The sequence below is a fragment of the Nothobranchius furzeri genome, chromosome 5, assembly GCF_043380555.1.
Source record: "Nothobranchius furzeri strain GRZ-AD chromosome 5, NfurGRZ-RIMD1, whole genome shotgun sequence".
Classification (NCBI taxonomy): Eukaryota; Metazoa; Chordata; class Actinopteri; order Cyprinodontiformes; family Nothobranchiidae; genus Nothobranchius; species Nothobranchius furzeri.
In genome coordinates, this window is record NC_091745.1 from 33,286,164 (window position 1) to 33,310,749 (window position 24,586).

Here is a 24,586-nt window from a genome sequence, read left to right on the forward strand (position 1 = left end):
GGACTTGCTGGTGAGGACAGAACTAGGCAAAGGGTCAAAAGACAAGCTGTCTTCTCTAGATCCACCCATGGACACACCCCTGGGCCCGCCCCTAACTCCACCTCTGGCGGGAAAAGAAGGACTGGCATGGAGTGAGGAGAAGCCCAGCTGGACCCAGGAGCTCTCAGGAATGCTGAAAGAAGATCTACAATTTGCTACCAATATGAAGATTTATGACCTGTGCTCTCATTCCAGGAGTGCAGCATGTAACTTTTGTGCCCTCATGTGAATACTGCATGTAGTGAAATGATACTAAATGTCTTATGTAGAGCTAAAAAAGTGTATCTGGTAGATGACCCCTTGACCTAAACTGTCAGGAGAGAATGACTTGTGACTCTTGCATTGTTTAGAGCAGTCTCAGAAATGATATAAAAGGATGCAGCTCAGATCGAGCAGGGGCTTCTAGAGAGGGCTTCAGGCTTCGTTCTTGGGGAGATTCTGAGAAGACGAGAGCTGGTGTAAACTGACTCTTATTTAATCATTTTGAACTAATTCCTCCGTGGGGGATAGTAGTTGTTTTTTACTTTACCCATTTTTGTATTTTGATTTTGTAATAAACCTTTTTTGAAAAAGAAACATAATCCTGATTCTTTCAGGTTTTCTCTAAAGCTTCACGTTTGGAGCCCTGGCCATAATTGCACAGAGGTAAGCATGTCGAAGATCGGTCTCTGAATTATCAGGACTTACTTTACAATTTATAACAGAATAATAAAGAAACCTTAAGATAAGGGAAGTTTTAACTTCTCTCCCCTTGCGAGTAACGAGTTGTCTTAAGGGTGATAAAAGCAAAATATTCGAGGTTATTTTGGCTCTGATTGCAGGTTGAAAAAGTCTCTAATCAGCTGGAAGGTTGGATTAATAAATAAATTGATAAACTTATGTTAGCCTGATCAACTAGCATAAATCATTTTATAGTTACCAACCTCCCACATAAGCTGTTAGGGGCGCAATTAATTCCGGGTAGCCCAAACAATTGCTGAGAGGCTTGGCTTGCCTCCAGACTTCTCTCTAGTATCTTAACCAAAAGGTAACGAGTTTAAAAGAAGTGTAGCACTCTGGGGCTGGCTATTCGTGCAAGTCATTTCACCTTTAAAATAAAAGACAAGATTCTAATTAGGTAGTCCAAACCCGGATCTAGTACGATTATACTCGTCGATACACCCCCGAACCCTGATGGATGCACCGTCTCATAAGTTCTAACGGAACTGGGTTTTAAAGGAACCGGTAAATGGGACGGGCACGCGACATGGCGCCTGCAACGTGAGGCTAATCGGCGAAGGTTTAAATATTAGATACCGGACTATTCGACGTAGAACTATGTCTTTTAGGCTGATAAAAGCTTACGCACTATGGACCTGATAAGCTTATAACCTTGGAGCGAAAACCGCACCAATTTCTCGAAAAGGAAGGAAATTTGGGAGAACGGACGATTAACTCAAAGAGGTATAAAGAAATCACGGCTTTCCGACGTAAGAAAAGCCAAGGATAAAAGCTAGGCAAAAAATAAAAAGGAATAAAGAATAAGAATAAAGAATAAGACGTGAAAACGAATAAAAATAAAACAAATAATAAAAAAGAGAAACTTTCAACCAGCCATGGCAGATAGATCTTTAACGGTAAAACCGGAAAATGTTCTCCTTAATGTGAGATTTGTCACCGGAGAAATAGCGACATTTCAAGGTGAACCACAAAGCGTTTTGGCAGTATCCTGTAACCGGAGTTTTCATAACAAGGCCGAAACGGCTCAAGCCGCAGCGGAGCGCTGTCCGAATGCTGAAACTCAAGTAAAGAATAATCATGTATTTCCGTTAGTGGGTGATTTGGTGATTCTAGCAGAACAACAAAATGATCCTGTTTTTAATCAGATAGCGTGGTGTTGTTGGGAAAATCCAGCGAAACTCCCCACGGGCGAGCAGTATGAGATCCTTCTGGAATTACTTGAGCAAATACCAATTGGGCCGGAACCTTTAGTTCTCACTCCATTTGGAGTCGGGCAGTACCGATGTGATCAGGGAGCGATGTACTCTGCTATGGCGGAGTTCGTGGTTCAACAGGCTAATAGTAGAACAATTTACTTCTTATCTAGAAGCAAAAATGAGGCAATTCAAATGAGACAGGCGTTATGTAACCGACTGGGGATCACGGAGCTCCAAGCGGAAATGTACCGGAGACGAGCTGCAGTTGAAATGTCGGACTCCTGGGATGAAGCCCAATCGGTTCCGACCGCGCCCCCTTTGTATCCAGCGCTCCGCGGGGAATTCCCTGTGAGCCCCGGTTCCGAGAGCGGATTTCCTCCACCCCCACCGAACCCGCCTGACGCGGTTCGGCCGGCGCAGTGGAACCCGTTTCTACGTACAAACCCCTTCTCAGGTGCCCATGAGAGGAGCGGAGAGACCGCCCACTGAACAGCATGTTGCTGCGTGGGACAAAGACGAGACTCAGAGACGGTCAGGGGCTGAAAGGACTCCAAACCCAATTCCTTTTCCCCCGTTAGAACCGCATAGTCCCGCGGCTCCTCCGAATCATGTTATGATAGGTCAAGAACCGGTGATAATTTTGTCAGGCGAGAAAATAGATGCGGAGATCCGAGAAGAAGATGTGTTGATCTTTCTGAAAGATCCACAAAGTTCTGCCAGTACTACGTCCTCCTTAAGTTCTCTGAGGAGACTTTTAGGGGCAGAAAGCAGAAATACTATGATTCCGCTGGTAGATCGTAATTACGAAGCTGGAGAAATTACTACTCTCTTAGACAAGCAATTAGGGAATCTGGAAGGTCGTGTCAGCGCGATTTCCATAATTAACGTAGACCCTCATAATCCCGACATCTCTTTTCACCAAGCTTGGGAGCGGGTGGTGTCAGAAGCCTTGGATTTAGGAGCGCGACGGCTAGTGATTAAGCTTAATAACAAACCCCAGGTGTGTCGGATAACTGAAGCATATGGTGCAGGTTTGGTGATTTATTCCGAAGCCTCTAGCAGGCTAGGAGACATCCCGGTCGTAATTTTAGTGGATAAGTCAGCCTTGCCGCGAGTAGAGAAGAAAGTCAAACATTGGTTTGAGGCCAGAGACAGAAGCAGCGAGAGTGAGGCTGAATCGGAGGAAGAACAGGGTTCCCAACTGGTGGTGCGTGGCACACCCAAAGGGACGCTCAGGTCAGAATGCGAATCCCATCAAAAATGCAGCACTCGGATCCCTGGAGGCAAAACACCTGAAAAAGTGAGTTGGTTATCCCCAGTTACAGCCCATGAGCAAGGTGAGAACAGAGAAAATGTAGAGCAACAACCCCAGAGAGCAGAAAAAGGAGATGAGACAAATCCTATGGTTTATGGCATTAGAGGACTAAATAAGAAAAGCCGTCCAGTACAGATGAAATATTATGACCCTCAGGCACCTCCTAACATAGGCCCAGTTAGACCGGTTCCAGAACCAGGACGAGGCCAGTTTGCAATTAATACAGAGGGAGACCAGAATTATGCAGGAGAAGTAGCAGAAAATCCTTTTCCAGACTGGTACCCTGTAGATGGCTTCACGGCTTCAGCGATTCAAGCAGCGAAAAGTAGGGAAGAAGTCATGTTGCAACCAGGATGGGGGCAACCTTTTAAGCATGCTTATTTAGGCCAAGGATATGATTTTTATCGAGGTGGATGTATGGCTAGAGATTCGGCAGTGAAAACTCACTGCTACTCGCCGTGCAGCCCCTCCCAACCTTTGGATGTAAACCGAAGCACTCCGCAGGGAGGACAGCTTAATTCAATGCCTAAAGAGAGAATCCTAGAACAGGAATATTCCCCATATTGGCAAACAGCTCAGGAACAGTCAAGAGTAAGCTTAGGACATTTTGATCATACCATTCTGCCACAAAGAGCATCGGGTGAGACAGACGCTGGGTATGTACAGCGGCTTCAGGATCGAGGTATGACGATTGAACAACTTTCAAGTCCAGAAATTTCTCAGGTTATAGCATTAAAGAACGATCTGCGTTTAACCCCAGGAGCCTCGTTGATGTCCCTGGCGGAGAGTTCTCCCAGAGGGATCGGTGAGGATTCTGGGGAACGACGGAGGAAAGCTTTAAGCTCTGAAATCAGTACAGGAAAAGTTACATTAGCTGGGTGTTTGGGAACAATCGCAGGGCTTTCCCAAGTACAGCAGGAAAAACTTTTGGCTGATCTGCCCGGGGGATTAATGATGGCTGCGATGTGGCCTAATCTCTCCCCTGCAGAAAAAATCAGACAAGCGCAGGCGTGGGATCGCACGAGGGAATTTAAGCAGTCAAAAAACGAATTAGGACGGCAGGCCGGAAACAGATTGAAAGGTCAGATACCATCCCCTCTGCCCCCTCCACACCAACAGCAAGGGAGCCAATCAGTGAGTTCTCAACCGAGGCAACTCCCACCCAGAACAGAACCGAATCAGAACCAGAGAACCAGGGGCCAAATGGACCCAAATGCAAGGCCGTTTTTCATGGGACCCCCCGGCTGCCCTGTGGCTCGACCCAGGAGAGCGAACCCGGAGGAGTGGGCCCGGATGACCAGAGAACAGAAGGAGAAATTGATCCAATCAATCAAAGATTGGGACGCGAAATACCACAATCAGAGAAGACCGCCACCACAAAAGTAGAAATAATTGAGGCGCTCTCATCTCATACGCATTGGGATGGGGAGTGGCTTAAAGTAAAATATGAAAATACAAAATACATTTTAGATACCGGGGCATTAATATCAGTAAAGCGTGAAAATAATCCGATGGAACAAATAGGATACAAGAATGTGATACTCGCAGACGGCTCTGTACGTAACATGGCAGTTCATAAAGACGAACAGGGAATTCTTTACATAAAAGGTGCAGAAAACTTAATTAGTTTAAAGGATTTAGTTAAAATAACGAAAGACCCAGCACAGCATGTGAGTTTTTTAGGTGAATTAGATATGGATAGTCTCATTAAAGAACAACTGGAGAAGACTAGTTTGGACCCGCACAAACTCAGAGAAATAATCCAAAAAGGTAATTGGGCTACACACAAAAATGATTGTGGCAGAGTAAAAGAACAATGCATTATTAAAGGAGCGATGCCTGCCAGGGAAAAGCAGTATCCGATCAGAGAAGGAAGAGATGAGATCAGATGTACTCTCGCTGAGCTTAAAGAAAAAGGGATAATCGAAGAGAAAGATACATTATCCACCTGTCTTCCCATTCAAGCTGTTCCTAAACCTGATGGCACCTACAGACTGGTACACAATTTAAAAGGTTTAAATAGAGTGACTCCGCACGACGTGCGCAAAACTTTTGACCCATACATGCAGCTCCGAACCATGCCTATTAAAAAATATAAAACATGCATCGATTTGGCTAACGGTTTTTGGTCTGTACCTTTAGCGCAAGAAAGTCGAGCTAAAACTGGATTTACATTTGAAGGAAAGCATTTTCAATGGTGCGTTCTACCTATGGGATGGGTAAATGCGGCGAATAAATTTCAAGGTGTCGTACAGTCATATCTGGAAGGTTTACCTGTCGTTCAATATATTGATGACATATTTTTCACGCATGATTCTGAAAGCGAACACCTGAAGACTTTAGACGAGGTGGTGACCAGACTGACATGTGCAGGATTCAAACTCAACTTGAAGAAAAGCCAGCTAGGACGCACAAAAGTTACGTTCCTAGGTTTTGAGGTGTCAGATTCAGTGGCGGTACCTTTCACATATTTACAAAACATAACACCCCCGCATGACTTACTGACGCTGGAAGGTGTAATCGGACAGCTTCAGTACATTTCCAGCAACGTCCGTGATTTTCGAAACATCATTGATCCCATAATGTCACTTAAAAAAGGTCTCAGAACCAAAGTGGGTCAGAAACTGGTGACGCACAACCGCAAACTGAGCTCACAGGAGCTTGAGACTTACCAAGCAGTGATGGTTAAAATAGGTGCTAATCTAGTGAATCTTTCAAATAGAGAGCATCACGAACCGTTAGCTGTAAGAGTGATTGTAGGACAGGATTTCACAGAGTGTTTATTTCAGAACTATGACAGCAAGAGTCTGATAACATGTAAAGGCTATAGACTCGCACCAACAGAAACCCGTTACACGCCCAGCGAAAAGGTGCTGACCACCCTGATGAAACATAAAGATATGATGTTCGCTCTGGCCGGATTGCAAAAAATCATAATTCAATCTACTGATTATATGATTAAAGAACTTCGGAAAGATCTCCTCCCACAGGCGAGGGCCGTTTTACCCAGATGGGCAAAGTGGGAGATGTTATTGGCAAACCCGCAGATTCACGTGGAAGGAGAAACAAAACTTAAGCCTGACAGGAAAGAGGTTGTTAAAACCATAAAACCAGAGGCAGTTTACTACACTGATGGATCTAAGAAAACAGCAGATGCAGACTTCTGTAAGTGGGGGTTTGTGAGACTGCTAAAGGACAGGAAATACCAACAAGCTGGACAGACTGTCGGATCCGCTCAAACTGCAGAATTGACGGCCGTTGTCATGGCGCTTGCTGACGCGTGTAAGCTGAAGCTCAAATCAGTAAGATTGGTCACAGACTCTAAATACGTTAAAGACGGGCTGGATGATCATTTAGCATTTTGGGAAGCTAAAGATTTCCAGAAAACTGATGGAGAGAGATTGGAACACGCTGACTTGTGGACTTTAGTATCGTGTTATAAGAAAAAATTACAGATTCAGGTGACACATGTAAATAGCCATACAAATGGAAAAAGCGAAGATGAAATCGGAAACGCAGAAGTGGATGAATTAGTACAAGCTCGCGCTTTGTTTCTACCCACAGCGTTTTTACAGAACAGGAGCGCTGCAGCTGATGAAGAGCTGGTGACATTTGCGCATAAAAATTACGGACACGTAGGAGTATTACGGTTGCGTGAGATTTTCAAAAAAGAAAAGATTTCTGTACCAAAGCTGAAAGAACTGACAGCACGAGTAAAAGCGACGTGTGAGTCGTGTAAAGTAAAAGGAGGGGCTCAACCCGTGATTTATGACCATTTGCCCATCATGTGTGATGTGCCGGGGGTGCATTTCAGCACGGATGTTGGTGAATGTGCCTCTAGAGGGGTGAACGGACATAAGTTCTTTTTGGTAATCAAAGATAATGGACCAGGTGACCAGAGCAAGATAATACCGCTGAAACGTGTCACAGGAAATACGGTCAGCATGGCCTTATCTCTACACCTGCCCCTCACGTGTGAGTCACTCCGTTCGGATGGAGGACCTGAATTTAAGAATGACAAAGTTTCTTGTCTGCTTGAATCGAGAGGGATAAGACACATTTTTTCTATCCCATACGAGTCCCACACTAACGGAATAGCAGAAAGAGCAGTTAGGACAATAAAAAATCACATCCTGACTAACCTGAGCTCCCGATGGGATACACCGGAGGGAGTTTCAGAACTAAATGTGATCCTTAATATGACGAAACTGAAAAGAACTGAGAAAAAAACTAACCCGGAACACGTCTCTGTGTTACAGAAAGGTGAAAGAATTTGGGTCAAAAGAGGACCGGTTCGAAAAGGAGATTGCATTAAGCATAACGTAAGTGGTCCCTTTATAATAAAAGACGTAACTGGGAACGTGGTTTTAACTGACACTGGTTTGCGCGTTCACCCTCATCAAGTTATAAAATAACTCTGAAAAATAAAAGTAATTAATTGAAAAAATAAATAAATAAATAAATAGTTTTTTTTTTAAATTAATTACTTGATTAAAGGTCATGGCTGGGCCAAAATCTAGTGAAGAAATGACTTGTAAGATCTCAGGTGCTACGGGCCTAATTTTGCTAACGAAGGGGAATTCTGTTAGAGATTGTAAAGTGGCTATGTTTCCGGGCTTCATAGAATCTGCAAATGCGTATCGTTACGCGCAATGGGGAGGCTTGAAGCCGGGAACATGCGTGATATGCAAATCTCTGTGCACCCTAATTAAATGGTCGGGGCTCCGGGAGCAGAAGCCCACTCACCTGGAGAGAGGAACAGACTTGCATACAGGTGCGGTGGAGCTGTCTGCTCCCATTAAAATATGTTTTTGCGGAACCTGCTTGAGGAATAATCCAGGCATAATCTCCTGGCAGGTCTGTGAATGCACCCACAGAGGTGAAATCAAAGATGGGTGCTGTTTCACGAAGAATGGTATTTTGACTACCTGCTTACCGACAAGCCAGCCAAGTATGTTTTTTGTAGGAGAGCTGCTCAGGAATCCTAGCCTGGTGAAGCCGGTTAGAGATTTATGGGTGGAAGCTTATCCATTTGTGTTCAAGCTCAAGACCAGAGAAAAAGGACTGGAAGAGCTTCAGGCTCGGTCCAAATTTGAGTCTATTAAGAGCTTGATATTAGGACAACAATTTGGTACGCTGGCTGATGCATGGGAAACAGGTACACAGATTGGGGTAACTCAAGAGTATAAAGACGACAGATGGGGAACTTATCTGTCAGGGACTCTGGACTGGCATACAGGATTGTCTGTTCAGGAGCCCCCAGGGATGCGTAAGCGTGTTACATCATACCTGGTTGAGCTGAAGAGTCTTGGACCAGGGGCGGAGCGTAAGTTCATGCCTTATCAGTTAACTTTGATAGAGGTAATAGACCTGTCGGGTCGCGTTTGCAGCTCGGCTGTTAACATAGTGACCACCCGGAGAGGAGAGGCATATTGGCCTAAGATTTATGGGACTGCTCACACTAGAATGTCTCGTAGAAGGCTGGTCCCCAATCTGACTCTACCTAACTAGAGCAGGGCGCTTTCATTTCCTGCTGATTTTTATGCTTCTGTCTTACAGATGTTATCTACGCAGAAGCATAAGAGGGAAACCAGCAGAAAACGAAAAGTGGTCAGGTATGCAACTCCGGCGGGAGTTGACCCCAAAGTTAAAAAGAGAAATGTAAATATTCCGAAAGGAAAGGATTGGATAATAAAATGGATTAAATGGGCCTTTTTTATCCTTTTCGAATTTAGCCTCATAGGATTAAGTATAGCGATTGCATATGGGGTACATGTATATCTCCGAACGTATCATGTGTCCTCGGTGACATATAACATAACTCACGGAGGACCGCAACAATTAATAGGGAATTGGAATGTATCCAAAATTAAGCTGTTATGGCCCAAAGAAGATTTTACTGAGAATATAACCACCTGCATGATAGCGACACAGATTGGATTCAAGATTTGTAGTGTAACAGGGAACAAAACTGGCTGCCTGCGCTTGCCCTGTGGAGAAAATGGATTTGACCGGATCATGGCCACACCCCCCGTGACATCATTTTCTGCAGCAGAGCAGGAGGAGAAGAATGACACGGAGTGTGGTGAGACCGGCCCATGGGCGGAGTATATGGCAGTCTTAATGGATCAGACAGGATCCACAGAGCTTGATCGATCTTGTCAGATAATATTGAGGAAAAAGAAAATCTTAAATCAAACTTCAGGTGAAGTAGAGTTGTGGGTTTACAAATATTGCCTTAGAAATAATTTAGAATGGGGACACAACTTTACCACTTTCAAAGTGATAAAGATAGAAAGATGGTGGCCTCGTAGAATCGAATTTGGGTGTTTTCAGACCAAAGACAGTAGTTTCCCAAATTGGGATCTGAGAAGTGGTTTTTGCTCACCATTTCGAAGATCGTTAGATCAGCAAAAAGCTGACTGGTTTGATTATTTTGCATATGGCATAAATGGCACATTACGTCATGTGAGTCTGATAGTACGTGGTGTGAATGAAATTATGAATGACAGTGTAGTGCAGGTTTCTAACAATGTAATTCAAGGAACTTCTGATTCAATGGGCATGTTGGTAAAAGGAGTGAGAGAGCACATCATTAGGCCTGTCTGGGACGCTCTGTTCTGGCCCCTCTGCGCTCTAGGATTAATGTGTGGGGTGATTATTTTAATAATCAGTATGATTTTGGCCTGTAAAAACAACAAATGGCAGTTGACAGGAAGAAAGCTGTTAGGAGAAAGGAGAAAGGACCTGGTAGATCCAGATAAGATGGGAAGAGAGGTGTCAAGGTAGAGGGAGTATTAGCCCCCCTTCTTGTTGCTCCTGTTTAAGTGCAGGCCTCTCTGCACCGCGTGTCACTTGCTCCTTAACTGTCAGTCTGTAACTTGAAGTGAACCAATGGCTCATCAAACTCACCCTGAATCTGAGCTGATTGACGCTCTGAATCTGGAGGTATGTTAGGATTTTGTAACTATTTTATCCAGTTTGTCTTTAAGATGTTGTAGACATTTCATAACTGGTGTACACTTGTTGTGAGGATTATTGTTGTAAAACTATGCCTGCAGATAGGAATTGTAGTGTGGTTCTTCCTGCAGCTTCTGATGATCTATTTTCTCCTATAATTAAGAAGTGTTTATGCAGTAATGCAGTTACTTATTGCTTCATGGAATGAGTTATATATCTCATGTGGAACATATTTTATGTTCCTTCCAGATGGACTCGATTCGGCAGAATATCATAGAGGGATTAATCCCCTCCGCAGGTCCATCAACTGTTTTCTCTCTGAATGGCGCATACTATTTGTGCACCGTGAATCGCGGTAGGGATGGATTGCCTCAGACTAAGACAATCGGGCTCCAGTGTGAACATGCTACGATGAATAAACGCTGCGTGTCTTGCAGGTTTATTCAGTACATCCAGACCAAATGGAAAAGGGATTCAAGCGGGAGACTGATCAGGAAGACGACATACTAATGTTGTCCTCCCCGGGAGTAGATGCCCTGCTTGAGCAGGCCCACGACGAGGAGCTGACAACGGCGCCCTCATCTGACGTGGCTGAAGAGGTTGTATCAGTAATGACGGCAGCTTCGACATGCGTCCCGTGTCCTGATGTGATACGTGAAATCCCTATGGTCTGTCTAAGTAGTGAGCCAGCAGGCATTCCTTCCCCTGTCCGAATTGCACCTGGGAGAGAAATGAGATGGAGAATTAAATCCCAGAAGGGGTGTTACTTTGTTTGTCAAGGCAAGATTATAGATTGCTTTCAGTTTATGAATATTTTGTCTGTAAAGACTGGTAGGTTCGGCCCAGAAGTCTGTAACTCTTTTGGAACCGCACCTTTGTTGGATACGAAAAATCATGTTTTGGTTTTCAGCGCCAGCTTCCCACCTCAAATGATGGGATCGCTTCCGCGTGGAGAGGCTCCGGTGATGGATTTATCTTTATTCTTTCTGGGCGAAGATCCCACAGATGGGAGAAAGCAGTTTAAAGGTTATGTAACAACCCGCAAAGGGACCTTGTGCTTACCCGTAGCTGATGATGGCATTATGATGAGAATGAGGGTTGATGTGGAGGCCACAGTTAGGTGTCTGAGTGTTCAGCCGTTCCTGAGTGAGATGGATGCTAGATTTATGAAAGCTTGCATTGCTGCTCTATCTTTTTATGGTCCTTTGCCTCAGTACGTCCTCATGGGGGATGTTGCAAGCCCGAGCAACCAGTCAAGGCTTAGAAACAGTGGTCAGGGACAAGGGTCACACAAGGGTCAAGAGGACAGGAGTTCAGGACTTGCTGGTGAGGACAGAACTAGGCAAAGGGTCAAAAGACAAGCTGTCTTCTCTAGATCCACCCATGGACACACCCCTGGGCCCGCCCCTAACTCCACCTCTGGCGGGAAAAGAAGGACTGGCATGGAGTGAGGAGAAGCCCAGCTGGACCCAGGAGCTCTCAGGAATGCTGAAAGAAGATCTACAATTTGCTACCAATATGAAGATTTATGACCTGTGCTCTCATTCCAGGAGTGCAGCATGTAACTTTTGTGCCCTCATGTGAATACTGCATGTAGTGAAATGATACTAAATGTCTTATGTAGAGCTAAAAAAGTGTATCTGGTAGATGACCCCTTGACCTAAACTGTCAGGAGAGAATGACTTGTGACTCTTGCATTGTTTAGAGCAGTCTCAGAAATGATATAAAAGGATGCAGCTCAGATCGAGCAGGGGCTTCTAGAGAGGGCTTCAGGCTTCGTTCTTGGGGAGATTCTGAGAAGACGAGAGCTGGTGTAAACTGACTCTTATTTAATCATTTTGAACTAATTCCTCCGTGGGGGATAGTAGTTGTTTTTTACTTTACCCATTTTTGTATTTTGATTTTGTAATAAACCTTTTTTGAAAAAGAAACATAATCCTGATTCTTTCAGGTTTTCTCTAAAGCTTCACGTTTGGAGCCCTGGCCATAATTGCACAGAGGTAAGCATGTCGAAGATCGGTCTCTGAATTATCAGGACTTACTTTACAATTTATAACAGAATAATAAAGAAACCTTAAGATAAGGGAAGTTTTAACTTCTCTCCCCTTGCGAGTAACGAGTTGTCTTAAGGGTGATAAAAGCAAAATATTCGAGGTTATTTTGGCTCTGATTGCAGGTTGAAAAAGTCTCTAATCAGCTGGAAGGTTGGATTAATAAATAAATTGATAAACTTATGTTAGCCTGATCAACTAGCATAAATCATTTTATAGTTACCAACCTCCCACATAAGCTGTTAGGGGCGCAATTAATTCCGGGTAGCCCAAACAATTGCTGAGAGGCTTGGCTTGCCTCCAGACTTCTCTCTAGTATCTTAACCAAAAGGTAACGAGTTTAAAAGAAGTGTAGCACTCTGGGGCTGGCTATTCGTGCAAGTCATTTCACCTTTAAAATAAAAGACAAGATTCTAATTAGGTAGTCCAAACCCGGATCTAGTACGATTATACTCGTCGATACACCCCCGAACCCTGATGGATGCACCGTCTCATAAGTTCTAACGGAACTGGGTTTTAAAGGAACCGGTAAATGGGACGGGCACGCGACACTGTTACCCAGAAAGAGTCACTCCGTTCTCCTCCATTTTCTGATTTTGATCCTGTCTCCCTTTACGATCTGGATAAATTAATCAAGTCCATGAAACCCTCTGGTTCCCCACTGGATGTTCTCCCCCCAATGCTGCTACTTGGGGTTCTACCAGTAGTGGGTCCTTTTATTCTGAGTATTTTAAATTACAGTTTGTCATCGGGAGTGTTTCCAGAATCCTTTAAGAAGGCGGTCGTCCAACCGCTATTGAAAAAACCTGGCCTGGATCAAAATGACTGTGCAAGTTTCCGTCCAATCTCCAAACTTCCTTTTTTATCTAAGGTTATTGAAAAAGTGGTACATGCTCAACTCTCACATCATTTACTGGAACATTCACTACTTGACCATTTTCAGTCTGCTTTTGGGCCAAATCATAGAACCGAGTCTGCACATATTCATGTGTCAAATGTTAAATGACATTCTGACAGAAACTGATGCTGGTTCCGTTGTTCTGTTACTACTGCTAGACCTATCAGCGGCATTTGATGCAGTTGACCATAACATTCTGCTAACTAGGCTGAAATCTTTTGTTGGAGTCACTGGGACTGCGCTAAATTGGTTTCACTCCTATCTGTCTGACAGGAGTTTCAGCAGTACCTTTGACATTTGAATCGATTCGGTACTAATTCCCAGTACCTACGAATCGATACCGGTACTTAATGGTACCAATTTTCAATACTTTTGAGTGTTTAATATTTTAATTCTCTTTTATAATTAATACATATTTTTCTCAATGTATAACCATATTTGATAAATATCACGATAAATAACACACAACTGTTTGTATTTTAACATCGTCCTTGTAGTTTTATAAGCTGATAATTAAACTGAAGCAAACATCTTTACTGTGAACTAAATTTACTGTGTATCTTCATTCCTTTTACCGTCCTTTTTCAATTGATTTTTCCTACTGGGAAGTTAGAATTTCCGAGGAGAAAGCAAACGCACCATTAGATGATAACAATGGTGGCAATGGAAGCTAACATATCAAGCTACGTTATCTTAAACTGTTTATTTAACTGCTGGAGCAGATTTAAACGATGATGCCTCACACTTAAATCTTTGTCACTGGTTTCATCTTCATCCAATCACCCGTCACATTTAGTAAAGTGAATCCAAACTTTAGTGCACGTTCATGTTCTTCTAGTCGGAATTTCGGAGTTCCGAGGAGAAAGCTAATGCACCATTAGTGAAACGGAAGCTAACAAATCAAGCTAACGTTATCTTAAACATTTTATTTACCTACTGGAGTAGATGAGGATGTCTCACTTAGATCATTGTCGCTGGTTTCATCATCACCCAGTTACCCATCACATTTAGTGAAGTGGACCCAAGCTTTAGCGTTCGTTCTTTCTACCATGCTGCTCTGTTTACAACTGGCTCGCAGCGACTGATGACATAACGCTCTTGCGCATGCGCAGCTGTCTAGGCAAGTTCTCGTTGTGAAGGACGGGTACCGAAACAAGGCACCGTTTCAAATTGTCAGGCTCAAAGTCAGATCAGTCAGCCAGTCAGTAATTGCACCCCCTGGAGGCCGAGTAACACCACCACCATTCCTGTCTGACCAGTTCCTGTCTGATCAGCTCATCAGCTGAGTGAGAGCACCTGTCTGCAGGATACAAACAAATTCAGTCTGCACCTCAGAAGGGAAGCAGATGCAGCAAAAAGAAAAGAAAAGACTGTTCAGCTTGGGGGAAACCACAAAGAGGCTACTGGTATGGATCTGACAACATTCTACTGTTAAATAAAGTTACATGACATTACCTGCTTAGATTAGACAAGATAATTTATTCTTTTGGTTTGTAATCATATAAATCTGTTTCTGTTTGAAGGTTTTCAACCTGATTTCCTTGGTACCTGATTACCCAAGTACCTGATTTACCTCAAATAAACCGAGAAAAGAATGAGTTGTTTCCTAGCTCACTTTTTGTGGTGGAACCAGTCCTTTTCAAGTTTGGACAGAAGCTGGACAGGGGAAAACTTGACAGTTGAAAACCACTGCATTCACGGTGAAGGATCAAAGGCCTGAGTCAAGAGAAAAAGCTGTTTCAACAGCAGAGGAAAATAAAGACAAATAAAGCCTGGACTACGTTCTTGATTATAAGTTGTTGTTTCAAACAAGATGGCAGAAGAAGCTTTTGGGAAATCAGTGAGTCAGCTGAAGAGAGAAAGAACCATGGCTAAAAGTACTTTCACCAAAGCAGCTAATTCCCTCACAAGAGAAGTGGAAAACATGATGAAGGGTGAACTACAAGAGGAGTTCAAGAAACTCACATGTGCAGCAAGACGTCTCTGTGAGTCAAATGATGACTATAAAGCTGGCTTATTAGCAGACCTCGAGGCTGAAGATGGAGAAGAGCTTGGCAAGCAGCAGGAGGCTGACCTGGTGAAAACTGAGAACGACTGTCAGACAAAGTTGGATGAAGTCAGAGCCCTAATTCAAGACAAATTATGGTTAAGCTATGGACTTGAGCTGATAACTGCAATCCGGGAAGCAGAAAAATCATGTGAGGAGGCAATGGCAATGCCAGTCAGCACTATAAACCAAGATGGATATGAAGTACAAATCGCATTCATGAGACAGCTGGTCCAGGAAGCTGCTGAGACCCTAGCATCGTGGGAGATGTGGATTCCAGCCGCAGAGCGACCTGAGCTGGAAGGCCGGGTAAGAGATCTAAAGCTCATGAAGAACAAGCTTGAAGCAAAGAGAGTAGAGTTTGCAATCGCAGGAAAAATTGCAAAGGACAAAAGAGATGCAGATGTGGCAGCAGCTGCTGCACCAGTGGCCAACAACATGGCTACTACACCAGCCACTCACCCTATGCCCATTGTGAGAATACAGCCAACAAATTTGCCCAGATTTTATGGATGTAAAAGAGAGTTTCACCGATGGAAGAAAGACTGGGAAAGTCTACAAAGGCAAGGAGAACCCACTGGCTCAGTGGAAGTGAAAAAAATACAACTTCTGGACAGCATCGATGGAAAAATTTCCAGAGACCTACATCTATCAACCTACAATACGGCTCAAGAAATTTTCAGGGTCCTTGAAAACAGATTTGGCAATAAATCTACTATCGCCTTGGAAATAATTGAAGAACTTCAGAAAACACCCACAGTAAAAGCAAACCAGCCAAGAAAGGTTATTGACTTAATCCAAATGGTGGAAAAAGCTCTGGCTGACCTTACGGAGCTTGGAGATGTGGGTGCCATTAAGAACCCTCTGGTAACAAAGTCTATTGAATGCAAATTACCAGAGGCTGTAAAGAAAGATTGGCTTGTGTTTATGGTGAACGCTCACAACAATGTCACACCAGACAATCATTTTGATAACCTTCTCAAGTTCCTGAAAACTCAAGAAGAAATTCTGGAGAAATTGGAACAACTTGGAGTAACTGAGAAGCCAGATAGGCAAGAGAGTAAGATTGAAAAAAGGTTTGCTTCCACACGCTCCATTAAACAGGGAGGATGTGTCGTCTGTGGAGATGAAAGACATAAGGAAAAAATATTCTTCTGCAAAAGGTTCAAGGAACTGAAGCTGCCTGAGAAAATGAATGCCATTAAGAAGTTGGGAGCATGTAAGCGGTGCTTAGGATGCCACAGAGAAGAGGATGATTGTTTAGGCAACTACCTGTGCAGAAACAAAGACTGCGGAAAGGGGAGCTTGTCAGATCACCACTTTTTCCTCTGCCCCAGAGGAGAATACAGAAGGAGCGGGGAAGACAAAGGTGGAAAAAACGGCAAGAAAAATCCCAAGCTTACCGAAGAACAGGAAAAATTCATGGCTGAACTCTCCCCAGAAATGGTAGAGAAGTGCAGACGAGCGTTTACAAACTTGACTGCAAACCCAAACAACCCAGGAAGAGAGAAGATGGGATTAATGGATGCAAACGGCCTGGAAGAGCTACCAGTCATTATGATGCTTCTAGAAGTCACCACCAATGCAGGTCAGAAGATAGGGACTCTGATCGACTTGGCATCGGACACTAATTATATAACACACAGAGCTGCTAAAAGATTGAAACTGAGGAGTGAGAAAATCGTTTTGGTCGTCCATGGAGTTGGAGGAATGGCTATGAAGGTTAACACCAGACGATATCTACTCAGGGTAAGGATCAGAACACCCAGAGGGACAGAAAAAGCTCATGAACTCATCTGCTATGGTCTGCGTGAAATAGCCGAAGTCCACAAAGTTATTGAACCTGAGCGGCTGAGGAGATTCTTCCCAGAAACTGCGCTGGAGGACTTGAAGAGACCGGAGAGCGTTGATCTACTCATCAGCCACCGTGAAGGTCGACTTGCTCCACAGAGAGTGAAAGTTGTTGGGGATCTAGTCTTGTGGGACAGCTCGCTGGGGAAAGTTGTGGGAGGAGCTCATCCAGATCTCTTTGAGGAGGTGGACATCACAGCACATCGTTCCGAAACGCACTTTGCTCGCTCAATGAGAACAGCTGCAAGGAAGTATGAAGAGATCAAGGAGACAAGAGAGAAGCATGCTGAGACCACAGTTACTGCCAGAGAGTTTCTAGAGTGGTGGAAATGGGACAGCATTGGGACAGCCTGTGAACCAAAGTGTGGTGGATGTCGCTGTGGCAGCTGTCATCCAGGAGGAAAGGAAATGACATTGAATGAAGAAAGGGAGTTTGAAATCATAAAACAAGGGCTCACACATGTCAAAGCTGATGCCCACAGTGATGCACCACACTGGGATTCAAAATACCCCTGGATCGAAGACCCAACCTCACTTCCCAATAACCGGAGTGGGGTAGAAGCTACCTTTCGGAGAACGGAGAGACAGCTTAAGAAAGATCCTAAGTGGAGGGCTGCCTATGCAACCCAGATACATGGGATGTTTGGAAGAGGAGCAGCCAAGTAGCTCACCAAGGAGTTAATGGATGGGTGGAAAGGGCCAGTTTGGTATGTGAGCCACTTAATTGCACCAAACCCCCACTCTTTAACAACACCTATACGCATCGTATGGAACAGCAGCCAAAGGTTCCAGGGACTAAGTATGAACGATCTCCTGCTAAAAGGGCCTGATGTCCTTAACCCAATCCGGGCAGTCTTACTCAGGTTCAGAAAGGGAAGTGTAGCAGCTCTGGGGGACATCAAAAAGATGTACAACTCTGTGTGGTTGGAAGACCAAGAGATGCACCTTCACCGATTTCTCTGGAGAGATACTCAGGAAGAGGAGATTGGAGAGTATGTGATCACCAGAGTAAACATGGGAGATCAACCAGCAGGATGCATAGCACAGCTGGCTATGCGGGAGACTGCAAGGTTACCAATGTTTGCTCACCTACAAGAGGAGTGTAGAGTTTTAGAAGAGGACAGTTACGTGGATGATATCCTGACATCTCACAATGACTCCAAAAGGTTGGAGGAGATCATAAAAAATGTTGAGGACATTCTGAGAGCAGGGGGATTTTTTCTCAAGCCATGGATTCTGTCAGAGCAAGGTGAGCGGCAGATAAACCAGGAGCCAGGTGAACCTGGATCAGCAAACCCAACAAGGAAAGCTGTGATACTTCCCAATCAGATGAAAGAAGGTGACAATAGAGCCCTTGGGATTGGATACATGGTCCAGGAGGACAAACTGTATATATTATCGTCGATCAACTTCTCAAGAAGGAAAAAGAAGATGAAGACTGGCCAAGACCTCCTTGAAGAGGAAGTGAAAGAAAGGACTCCTGACCCACTAACTAGAAGGGACCTATTAAGTCAAGTGGCTGGCCTTTATGACCCTATTGGGCTAGTCTCCCCTATCAAGCAAAAAGGAGCCATACTTGTCAGGAAAGCATTCCAAGAGGCAGCAAGTGGAGATCTGATCAGAGACACTTGGGACAAGCCACTCTCTGAGGACCTCAGGAGAGAAGCCATCAAACTATTTGAGGAGTATGTGCGTGTTGGCCACATCACATTCCCTAGGAGCCTCACACCAACTGGCTGGATTGGAAAACCTTGGGGAGTAACCTTCTCCGATGGGAGTGACAAGAGCTTTGGAGCTGTAGTGTACCTCAGGTGGGAGACCAAGCAAGGCGTCCAGGTCAGATTGGTCGAATCAAAAGCAAAACTCACACCACTGGACCAAAAGGGGGAACCAGTCAAGGCAGAGATTTGTGGGGACGTTTTTGCAACCCGGCTCAGAAAATATATTGAAAAACATAGCCGAATGGAAATTGAGCGATGGTTCCACCTACTGGACAGTCAAACTGTGTTAGGAGCTATTCATCGGAACAGTTATGGATACCAAACCTTCTATGCCAACACGGTTGGTGAAATTCAGAAGGCTGGGTCTCTAGAGGACTGGTGGTGGATTCCTGGTGATGTGAACATTGCTGATATTTTGACAAGAGGAGCTACTCCAGAGGATCTCAATGAGGTTTCAGAATGGCAAAACGGACCTTATTTCTTGAAACAGTCTGTGGAAGAATGGCCAAAAAAGTCGGCTAAAGAAGTTGCAGCCAATGCCAAGGAGAGCATAAATAAACTACGAAGAAAAGCTTTCTCAGCAGTACTGACCAGAGCGCAAGCAAAGACAGGTCAGAATAATGCACAGCAAATCACTGCATGTAATAAACCAGCGACTTGTCCAGAAACTTCTAATAGTCTGGAGGACATTCCAATCCACAGACCTCCGGCTGGGTTTGCAGTCAGACTACTTGTTGATGAGAGAAAGTTCAGTAGTTTGACCAAACTAGTCAGAGTCCTTGCCTGGGTGTGGAGAGCCATTTCAAGATGGAAGCGCCCAGCAGTCGGTAAGCTAAAGTGGGAGGTCGTTTTACCAAAGGAGGACATCAAGACCAAAGCCAAGCAAGCTGTACTGTCTGCAAATTAGTTTAAAGATTCTTATCGAGACCTTTGCCTTGCAGCCCAGGATGGAGTCACCTTTCATGACTCTACCCTCAACCGACTGGCTGTATTCAAAGAAAGGGAGTCAGGGCTGCTAGTGTGTGGAGGAAGAATCCAGATCTTCAATGAAGAGGGAACCGCAGTACCAATCTTACCTTATGAAGCCTGGATATCAACACTTCTAGCTCAGGAAGCTCACAGGATGAATCATGAGGAGATTGCAGGAACTCTCCTACGAATGAGGAAAAGGGCCTGGGTTGTGAGAGGCCGGAAGTTGGCTAAGAAAGTTGTGGACAACTGTGTGTTATGCAGAAAAGCTAGAGCTAGAAGATGCCAACAAATCATGGGGGATCTTCCAATGGAGCGAACACAGCCGGCCAGACCATTTGAATTCACAACAATGGATCTATTTGGACCGTATGAAGTAAAGGATGCGGTCAGAAAGAGAGTGAGGCTGAAAGTATGGGGTATTGTCTTCTGCTGTATGGCATCAAGGGCCATGCACACAGATGTTGTTGGGGCACAGTCAACTGAAGAGTTTCTGCTAGCCTACCAAAGGTTTACAGCTTTGAGAGGACACCCTAGAAAACTGTGGTCAGATCCTGGAAAGAACTTTGTGGGAGCCAAGCCTGCCCTATTGAAACTTTACCTGTATCTGGAACAGTTAGAGAAGGCAGATCTAGAGAATGAGGCCACCAAACATGGGACAGACTGGAGCTGGACAATCCACCCAGCAGACTCAACTCACAGGAATGGAGCTGCTGAAGCAGCTGTTCAGATCATAAAAAGAGCCCTGCATAACCTAGCGGGAGATGGAATCTTCACGTGGGGAGAGTTTCAAACATTCCTTTACATGGCAGCGAACCTGGCTAATGAAAGGCCAATAGATGCCAGGACTCAGAGTCGGGAGGACAGTATTGAATACCTCAGCCCAAACTCTCTGCTCCTTGGTAGGGCTGGACCTAAGGGAGATACAGGAAACTTTAACTTTGACAACTACCCTTACAAGAGGCTAAGGGTGGTTCAGGCAGAAGTCAACAGGTTCTGGAAAAAATGGAGCCAACTGGCTGGACCCAACCTATTCGTCAGAAGTAAGTGGCACACAAAGGAACGCAATGTTGCAGTTGGCGACATCGTTTGGGTGGCAGACCAGAATGCCTTGAGAAACCAATACAGGCTTGCCAGGGTGATCAGTGTCAATGCCGACAGGAAGGGAGTTGTAAGGGATGTCAATGTCAAAACATTCCCAAGTTACCCAGTTACGTCTGTGAGACCTGGAAAACGAGACAATAATACAAAGAGGGAACATCCCACCCAGATCCCCGCTACAGTTCTTCACAGAGATGTCAGGCGGATCGTCATCTTGCTTCCTGTAGAAGAGCAAAATGTCACTGGGGATGCAAGAGATGGAGAGAGTGGATCAATGGTGAAGGAGATTCTGAAGTCACCATAGTAAGATCAGCCTCTGCGCTATATTATTTGGACATAACAGTTGTGACCTCCTTGGGTTCAAGAACCAGGAGCTCAAGTGGGAGGTGTCAGGCTCAAAGTCAGATCAGTCAGCCAGTCAGTAATTGCACCCCCTGGAGGCCGAGTAACACCACCACCATTCCTGTCTGACCAGTTCCTGTCTGATCAGCTCATCAGCTGTGTGAGAGCACCTGTCTGCAGGATACAAACAAATTCAGTCTGCACCTCAGAAGGGAAGCAGATGCAGCAAAAAGAAAAGAAAAGACTGTTCAGCTTGGGGGAAACCACAAAGAGGCTACTGGTATGGATCTGACAACATTCTACTGTTAAATAAAGTTACATGACATTACCTGCTTAGATTAGACAAGATAATTTATTCTTTTGGTTTGTAATCATATAAATCTGTTTCTGTTTGAAGGTTTTCAACCTGATTTCCTTGGTACCTGATTACCCAAGTACCTGATTTACCTCAAATAAACCGAGAAAATAATGAGTTGTTTCCTAGCTCACTTTTTGTGGTGGAACCAGTCCTTTTCAAGTTTGGACAGAAGCTGGACAGGGGAAAACTTGACACAAATGAAGTGAATCGGTGCTCGGTCGGTACTATGGAATTCGGTCGGTACCTTAAAAAGTACCGAATTCGGTACCCATCCCTACATTCACATGGCGATTGCTCTTCTCCTTTTGTCCCGCTCCCCTGGGGAGTTCCCCAGGGCTCTATTCTAAGTCCACTCCTCTTTTCTATATATATTCTTCCACTGGGAAACATCATTGCTAAACATGGCCTACATTATCATATTTACGCTGATGACTGTCAAATTTATATGGCTTTAAATCAATCAAGTTCCATTACTCAGCTATCAGAATGTCTCTCAGAAATTAAAACCTGGCTAGCTTCCAATTTCCTGAAGTTCAATGACAATAAGACCGAGGCCATTCTTTTCAAACCAAAACATAATCTGCATGCTTTTGCTGCCTTTGATCTCTCCCCCCTAAACCTTAATTCATGTGTGACCAGCCTTGGGGTTAAACTGGATGTTGACTTGCCAATGAGTGCACATGTTAATGCCACTGTTAGATCCTGCTTCTTCCAGCTTCGTCGCCTTACACGACTAAAGCCTATTCTTAAGAGGCCACACAGAATTAGTTATCCATGCATTTATCACTTCCAGACTTGACTTTTCCAACTCCGTTCTAATTGGTGTAAATGTATCTGTCCTAAATCGTCTGCAGAAAGTCCAGAATGCTGCAGCCAGATTTCTTTCCAATGCAATATGTGTCCTGTCTGGCTGTGAAGCAAACAGAATGGATGTCTGAATGCTGGTGACAAGCCTTACAGATTTACTCTCAGGTGGAGCATCAAAGCTTCTGTTTTAATGTCACGCCTGATACTTAAAACTTTATTGTTATTGTTTTTTGATGCTTTATAATTCTGACCAGAAAAAAACGGGGGGGGGGGGGGGGGGGGGGGCTCCACAAAAATAATCAATGATGAACAAGAATCTGCTTCTAGACATGCAGAAAGAGAAAAATAAACTAATAAAAGTGACACAACAATACAACAAGAGCAAGCAATCACTGCGTCAACCTGATGAGGAAATATAAAATCAACATTGTTTAACTGAACAATCACACGATAATAAATCACAGTGCATTAAGTGCCCACCACCGCCTTAGGATGTGTTGAAAATGCCCAAGTCGATACTTATGAGAGCACCATGTTTATGTTTATTCATTTAGCAGATGCTTTTATCCAAAGCGACTTACAATTTATAACCTATAGGGCATGTTGCGATCTGTGGGGGAAACCGGAGCACCCCGGAGGAAACCCACGCACGCATGGGGAGAACACGCAACTCCACGCAGAAAGGCCGCAGCCGAGTTTCGAACCTGCAACCTTCGTGCTGCGAGGCAACAGTGCTAACCACTGCGCCACCATGCATCCATGTGAGCACCTGTGTGTGTACACTCGCTTGTATATGTAAGGTTTCTCTATAGCAGTGTCCAATAGAGAGTGTGAGGGACCACAGATCTGCCCCCCAAAGATGTGTAGGAGATGGAAGGAGCTCCAAGACCCAGAGATCCAGGAGCTGCCCCAGAACACAGGGATCCCAGGGAGACTGCAACCAGAAAAGCCCCTGCCCCCCTTGAGAGGTGCAGAGGATTGCCCCGGGGGGCCACAACCAGCAGCCGTCAGAGTCCCGGGGGATATCAGCGGCAAGCCCACAGGCCCGCCCGCAGCATCCCACCCTCAAGCCGGCCGAGTGTTTCATGAGAGTGTGCAATCCTGCAGTCTTATCAAAAGACAGTTTTGTTTGGGAACATAGGCTGACATCTTGTCCCCGCTGAAATGTCAACAAGCACTGCAGAATCTTCTGGGCTTTAGAAGTCAGAATAGAAACTCCACTCAGATAGTGGAATTATGTCTGTAGAAGATCGGACATTGTGTAGGTCAATATGTAGGTGAAAATTGACCCTTTCTGGATGTTGCACTCCCAAGGTCCTATGTGCATGTTTGTGTGATGATGTGAGGGAGAAGGAGGAGAAAAACGTATGGGGATGGGGAGGAATGGCTGGTTGGCCTAAGCCCTCCAGGGAGCCAGCTCTCCCACTGGCCCCAATAGGCACCTCTGTTCCCAAAATGCCACCCAGGACATTGAGACCCCAGCCCATCTCACCAGGGCCCAAAGCAGCAGCATCACAGAGCCTCACGTAGTCCGAGGGCACCAACCCAACAGAATATCTACTCCCATCCCTGCATTTGCACAACTTCCAGAATATATAAGACATAAGACATCCAGGTAAGGTTGGGTCCTCCCCCTCCTGGACATCCCCCTCCCCCGTGATGGGACAGAATTATTATTTCAGAGGAGCCATGGTCCACCTGAGGCCCCTGAGCTTGGGCCAGGCACTGCCTTATGTTCCCGCCTTCTTCCCAGCAGCATACATGTCAGGACCCAATCCTCAAGGCGACCCAACCCAAGGGTTGTTTTTTAATATTTTGTGACGGGGGTCTGATTACTTTCCATACCCACTGTAGTTACTTTTAATACCTGAGTGCCCAAGACATATTCCATCAGAATCAACAGGGGATAGGGAAAAAATAAGGTAGACTTATTGATTTCAGTTGGATGATTGGAGGATAATCTAGGAACATCGGAATGCACAAATTGACGTCAGCGGTGAATGGGTGAGTGAACAGACTTCCATACATTAAAAAAAACGTCCTGCCACAGCTTCCTGTGAGAAACTTCCAGCTATGCTCGACTGCTGTTCCATACAAGATGAGCAATGTTGAACTCTGCTAACTTTAAAAATCAGCCACACTAAATAAGCATGAAGTTCAAAGAGAAACACGAGTGTGAACACAAAAATGGAACTGTAATGTAAAGGGTAA

General features: G+C 44.7%; 1 protein-coding gene across 5 annotated transcripts in view; it reads right to left on the minus strand.

Annotated features, from left to right (window-relative positions):
- Positions 1–24,586, minus strand: part of LOC107372570 (tubulin polymerization-promoting protein) — an 86,958-nt gene that overhangs the window by 47,932 nt on the left and 14,440 nt on the right. The gene's annotated exons all lie outside the window — the stretch shown is intronic.